Below are 6,463 nucleotides of genomic sequence, written 5' to 3'. Positions count from 1 at the left end.
CAACGGGATATTTAGAATGGAACCAAAGCTTCCAGAAAGCTGCAGCCTGGAAGGATGGAGAGGGAGGAGTGTGTGTGTGTGGGGGGGATGCTTTATAGGACCATTATTCCCTCTTTTTCCCCCCTTATGAACCTTTTCCCTTAGAAAATGAGTTGGGGCTCCGCTTTTTTGCTTTTCGTCCTGATTTTAATTCCTGCCTATTGTTGGGGTTTGGGGGGGTTTTCACCCCTCCCCAACCATGTCATTTGAGGGGATCTTGGGGCCTTCTCTCCCTCTCCCCCCCCCCCCCTCGCGTTCCCTACGAGCCGCCAGCCCCGCTAATTGATGCGTCTGGACGAGTCTAGACTGGGACTGAATTGAACCAGGCTCCCCAATTATGTTTTCTCGCTGCGCCGGAGCGGAGCGTTGCGCACCCGCGGGGCGGGGAGACAACCCGACAACCCCCCTCCCTTCTTCCCCAAGACCCCCCCCCAGCCCCAACCCCCAGGCCATTGTTTTGCCGCAGCCCCGCGCAACTCCCGCCCCCCCCCCCCCCCATCCCCGCACCGCGGAGACAATAGCGAGGTGCGGGAACAACCGCGCTGGGCTCCCGCACCCGCGGTGAATTTATCCCCCATCCCAGTTTTCCCCCAGGGTGGGGGGGGGCCGAGGGAAAAGGTACCAACAAACCCCCCGCAGACCCAAGCGCTCGCCCTGCCCTTCTGCGCGGAGAAACCGCGCTTGAAACCGCTTCAGAATTGGGGGGTTTTGGGGGGAAAAAACAACCCAAAAGCGCCTAATTATGAATTTTTTTTTTGCCTGTCTAGGAGGTGGAGGGAAGAGCTGGACAAAGGTGGTGGGAGGAGGGGGGGGGGGGGGGGCTCTGGCGTATCTGCTTTACCATTCCAAACAGGTCACCGGGAATAAAATGCAACTCGGAATTAAGTTTCTCCCTTTGGAATGAAGAGGACGTTTGGAATCAGACATTCTCCAATTAAAAAAAAAAAGGCTGTTGTCGGCGTTTTGTTGCGTTTGGTTGGTTGTTGTCATTTTTTTTTTTTTTTTCCCACGGAGGCGAAACAGTCAATGAAATTACAGTAGCAACAGAAAGAAGCTACAAAAAAATTCCAATCAACCCCCACAACCCGACCTTTCCCAGTTCAATAACTGGTAAAAACCACGGGAGCCGTCGGACACATCCTACACTGTTCAATACCAACTCAGTTTTGGGGTGCGTTGTGTTGTCAGTTCCAAGCATTTGCATTCAAACATCAAACAGCAATTTGGGTGCCATGACAAGGTACAGTAAGTTCAACAGAAATCGCCTTTGCAGAACAGAGAGAGAAGAAATACAGTTCCAACCAGGATTCATTTTACAGCGATATATGAAAATAAATATATATATATATATATATCTAAGCAAGACGAACAGCGACAGGAAAACATATTTTTTAACATTTCTGACTTCTCGTTTACAGGGAATTGCGACTGGAAAAGAAGTTTCGAGCTCTAGAAAAGGACTGAAACAAAACTTCGGCACTGGCTCAGAATTCCTTTTTTGTTTGTTTTTTTTTTTGCAAGCAGTTTCCAACCCTTGGTACCTGCAACCATTTTATTTCTTTTTAACCTCACGAGCCACAAGATCCAACCCATCTCCTGGCTTTTTTTTGCCTTTTTTTTTGCCTTTTTTTTTTTTTTTCCCCTCCCTCCTCTCTTTTTTATTTTATTTATATATTTTTTTTAATTATTATTTTTTTCCCCCTGGAGTCTGCGTGTCCATAGAGCACATTTCTAAGATTAATCGTTCAGTTTTCCAACTCGGAAGCATGAGGCATGCTGGGATTTCAGCTGAGGTCAAGCACCAATGTACCGAGCTGTTACTGTTAACGCTCTCAGGGTACTCTGTGTTGCTCTCAAAATAAAAAAAAAAAAAAGGGGGTGTTCGTGGGGTGAGGAGGGGAAGGCAGAGAGAAGCAGCAGAGAGAGCTGTTCTACACCCAGTGGCCTTGCAGCAAGGCAGCCCTCTCGGGATAAAAACACAGGAATGTGTATTAAAACACCCACATATGGAAATGGATCTATATATCTAGGGGGTTATTTCCCTCCATGCATATTCATCCACACGTATCATCCGTATGTCTCTCTCTACACACCCCTAATAACTGAATTTACATGCATCTATATCATGTATATCTTATCTACACAAGCAGGTATCATCATAATAATAATCACTGTCTGTGTACACACATACTCGCCTATATCTGTAGCACCTGTAAAATTTATCTCTTGGAATACACACAGGCAGAATTAAAAATTTTAAAAAACCATAAATCCATATATCCCTCTGTCACCCAAACGCTAATTTTAATTTGAGATTTACAGTAAATGGCCACAACCACCGCCCTGCTCTTAACGAGCAGCCCTAAGGAGGAGAGAGACACTTTTTTTCTTCCCTTAAAAGGGCTACTAACCACTATTAATGTGTGTGTCTAACTCGGCATCTATACACACGCGCGCACACACACTTATACACACGGATATAGGATATATTTATAAAATAAAATAAAGATGTCAAAGCACAACTCACAGCTCCCAAGAGCCTAACCCGTGGATTTAAAAGCTAAACATCACAAGTTAGGGTCTCAGGGATTGAGAGGGGCGCAACGAACTATTTCTTGCAAAAAAAAAAAATTAGATAATAATAATTAAAAAAAAAATCAGGGATCAAAAGATTAAAAAAAAAAAGAAGAAGAAAGAGGAAAAGAATAGCAGGCAAGTTCAATTCATGGCTCAAGATTACAAAACAGGACACACAGGTGGAAGGAAAGAGCTTCTCTAAGGACGCTCTGTTGAGAGAATACATTGGATTTTTAATCGTTTATGCAAAAAATAACAAGAAATGACAAGGCGCGGCAGGTTCCTTCCAGCTTCCACCGAGGTGGCTTGCGACAAATCCAGGGGTGGGGGGGAAAAAATGGGGGGGGGGGGGGGGTGGAAAAAGAAGGTCTCCGCGTTGAAATAACGAAGGGGAAGAAAGAAAGGGCAGTTTGGGGCAGTGACGGAATTATTTTTTTTTCCTTGTTTCAACGAAAAGGAAGGCAGAAATAAGCAGCAGGAATAGGCAGGCTCTCCCCTCCAGCCTGGCACAAAGCGTGCAGCAGCATAAAGGCGCTGCCTCCCCGCCCCCTCCGCCAGCCCCGCGGCCGGGCAGGGATGGAGAAAAAAACCCCGAGTTGCGAGAAAAATCAGGTAGAAACTCACCATTTGGAAGCGGGGGAGGCTCCGATCTTCAGCGCCAAGAGCAGGGGGGAAAAGCCCGGCGGTGGGGAAAGGGAGGGTTGGGGAGAGGAGGAAGGGAGAGGAGCCGGGAATGGGGGGGGGGGGGGGTGTATCGGGAGGGGGGAGGGCGGGGGGAAAAAAAAAGCGGGCGGGACCCCCGGGCGGGCTCGGGGCAGGGGTTGGGGAAGGGGAAGGGGCAGTGCCCGGAGCAGGTTGGGTGCCCGGTGGGTTTTGACACCCGAGCTGAGCGCGGACGAGCGAGCGAGTTTGCGAGCGTGCGGTGTGCGCAGAGCCGGGGGAGGGAGGCGAGGGTGGGTGGGTGGGTGTGTGCAGCTGGGCAAGCCGCTTGCATTTTTAAAACCTTTCTTTTTTTTTTTTTTAAAGGGAATATATCAAGGGGGGGGGAAAAAAAAATATATAATAATAAAGCGGGGGGGAAAAAGGAAAAGGAACCAAATTCCTCCGCAGCTCCTCTTGCCGCCTTCCTTCCCCCCACTCCGCGGCTCCCACCAATGCTGTTGTTGTTGTTATTAATAATAATAATAAGAGACGGGGCTGCTGGGGGGTAAAGGGGGGTGGGGAGGGGGTCTGCAAGCTGCGGCCCGCTCCTGCATCAGCTGGGGGCGGTGGGAGCCAGGGCCAGCCCGAGGATGCCGGAGCCAGCCCGGGGCTGTCAGAGCCCCGCAGCCCTTCCCTGCCAGCCCGGGGCTTCAGCAAAGGAAAACCTGGAGAAAAACCCGCTTCCCCGAGAGAGGAGGGTCCCCGAGCCCCGTGCACACACAGACACACACACACACAGACACACACACAAAAGGGACTCCATCCTGCACCGACTCCTCTCCCGAGCACCTTGTGCAACCCCAGCCAATGGAAATTTACGCCGGCCATAACCCAGAGCAGGATTTCGTCCCCAGCTTGCCACCTCCTTCTCCTCTCTTCTCCTCTTCCTTCCCTCCCTCCCTTTCCTCCCTCTACACCCCCTAACCCCCCCCCCCCCTCCCCGCTCTCCCGCCCCCCCCCTAATCCCCCCCCCACCCCACCCCCCAAATAAATAATATGGATCTGCACCCTCCACCCATCTCTGGACCCGCTTTAGGCCCAGAGCGGCATAAGCGGGGAGAAGCCGAAACATACCGGAGGGCCCGAGTTTAAAAATGCAAAATATTCGCCGCTCCTCGCCCGGCGCTGCCGAAAGCGGGTCCCCCCCCCGGCCCCGCAGCGGTAACAAGGCACCATTACGGCATCATCATCATCATCATCATCACCACCACCATCATCACCATCATTCACTCCGTCCTTTTCTCACCTCAGCAGTCTGAGCCCATTCACCAAAGTCCTTCCTCGTCCAGGATCTCAAATCTATTATTTTTTTTGGTTTGGTTTTGGTTTGATTTTGGTTTGTGTTTTTGTTTTGTTGGTTGTTTTTTTTTTTTTTTCCCTCCTTCTGGATCAGCCAGTCCCGGCATCATTAAACTATAGTCCTCCTCTTCCTCCTCCTTCCTTCTTCCCCCTCTCTGTCTCCCCCTCTCTCCTTTTCCTATTTTTTTTTTTTTTAATTTCAAAAAGGGGGAAGGGGGGTAGCTGGGGAGGTGGGGGGGGGGGGGAGTAGACATAGCTGCATGAAGTGGCTGCCTTTTAGAAAGCACATTTAATCTTTACTGGCTCCCCTAGGCTTCGATGAAGTAGAAGGGAGAGGAGAGGAGGAGAGGGGGGGGGAAGAAAAAATCCAGGCAAGGGAGGCTGTTGAGGGACAGCAAGCATCAGGCTCAAATCAACGACCAGATGAAAATGTACTAGACCACACTGCCCCCTCTCTTCCTCTCGCTCTGTCTCCGTCTCTCTCACACACTCTCACTCCTGGAAAGCTTCAGTGTCTGGTTACAGACTCTTTTGGATCCTTCCCCCCCCCCCCCCTTTCCCCACCCTCGCCCTTTGCCAACTATCCTAGAGATTCCTTGCATGCCTACTTAAATCTTTAACAGAATAAGGACGCGGCTCCCCCCGCCGCCAGCCTCGCACACACGCACACAGACAAGACACACACAGACAAGACACACACACACGGATACAGACACACACACACACACACACCAGCCCCACTCACCCCTCCCCAATAATCTCTTAAGCTCCCGGGAGGACCCGTCGTCGCATCCTCGGTCCCCGGGCACCAGCCCCGGGAGCCTCCGGGGGAGCCGCTCCCGCCCCACGGAAAAAGGGTTGGGAAGAGAGAGAAGGGGAAGGGAATGGGGTGGATTGGGAAAGGGGGGGGGGGTGGGGGGGTGGATTGGGAAAGGGGGTGGTGGGAAGTGGTGGGACTGCAGCTCCTCGCCCTAGCATCCCTCTGGCTGGAGATGGATTTTCAAAACAATGGTAAAAAAATAAATTAAAAAAAATATAAATAAGGGTTAAAAAAAATAAATAAAATCCACCGCTGCTCTCTCGGTTTCCATCCCATCCCCACCCCCCTACACCCCCCTCCCACCCACCCCACCCCCCCCCCACCTCCCCTCCCCGCCACGCCGCAGCCGCCCGTGGAAATCGCACGCCCCGCGTCTGCAGAGAGGCAGGCAGACTGCCTGGCTCATGCCCGGGATGACTTTAGAACTGACAATCTCCTCTCCACGACCCCCCCACCCCCCCCCCCTAAACCCACCTCCCCATCATCCCCCCCCACCCCCCCACCCCACCCCGCTCCGTGGCAGCACCGCTGCCTCTCGCACCAGCCTCGATTTGCAATATGTGCTAATTTACCAGCTAGATGCCCTTGGATTTTAAAATGAACTCATCAGTCAGTGTTTCTAGTACCGATGCTCCCTCTTCTCTCCCTCACACACACCCTCCGCTGCAGACATGTTACTCATTCTCCAAGCATTTCCTCTCCCAATGTCCGTCAGACGCATATACACTTCATTGATCAAACCAAATCCCTTGATAACAATAAATAATAATACAGACAGTTAACATCAGCGGGGAGCAGAGCCGGGGGGGGGGGGGGAGAGAAAAAAGGGGGGGGGGGGGGGGGGGGGGGGGGAATGGGGAAGAGAGACAAAGATGACGACTAAATCTGCATTGTGCTTGATGAGGCTGATCCCTGCGTTTTCCAGCACAATGCAGGTATGGCCCCAAAGACACAGCACGTGGAGGGGGGGGGGGAGTCTTACCTGAGACCCCCCCCCACCCCACCCCACTCCAGGGGCTGGGGTGG

General features: G+C 51.8%; 2 long non-coding RNA genes across 2 annotated transcripts; both read right to left on the bottom strand.

Moving 5' to 3' along the window:
- Window positions 1-1,046: 1,046 nt before the first annotated feature.
- LOC127393525 (uncharacterized) lies at window positions 1,047-3,342 on the bottom strand. The gene is made up of 2 exons (XR_007891481.1): window positions 3,241-3,342; window positions 1,047-1,304 (listed from the first exon to the last, which is right to left on the bottom strand). It is a non-coding gene; the product is annotated as an uncharacterized LOC127393525 (long non-coding RNA).
- A 1,334-nt stretch (window positions 3,343-4,676) lies between these two features.
- LOC127393528 (uncharacterized) lies at window positions 4,677-6,207 on the bottom strand. The gene is made up of 2 exons (XR_007891484.1): window positions 6,010-6,207; window positions 4,677-5,603 (listed from the first exon to the last, which is right to left on the bottom strand). It is a non-coding gene; the product is annotated as an uncharacterized LOC127393528 (long non-coding RNA).
- Window positions 6,208-6,463: the final 256 nt, after the last annotated feature.

This window comes from Apus apus, chromosome 22 (genome assembly GCF_020740795.1).
Source record: "Apus apus isolate bApuApu2 chromosome 22, bApuApu2.pri.cur, whole genome shotgun sequence".
Taxonomy (NCBI): domain Eukaryota; kingdom Metazoa; phylum Chordata; class Aves; order Apodiformes; family Apodidae; genus Apus; species Apus apus.
The sequence above is the reverse complement of the archived record's forward strand: the minus strand, read 5'-3'. Positions and strand labels throughout refer to the sequence as shown.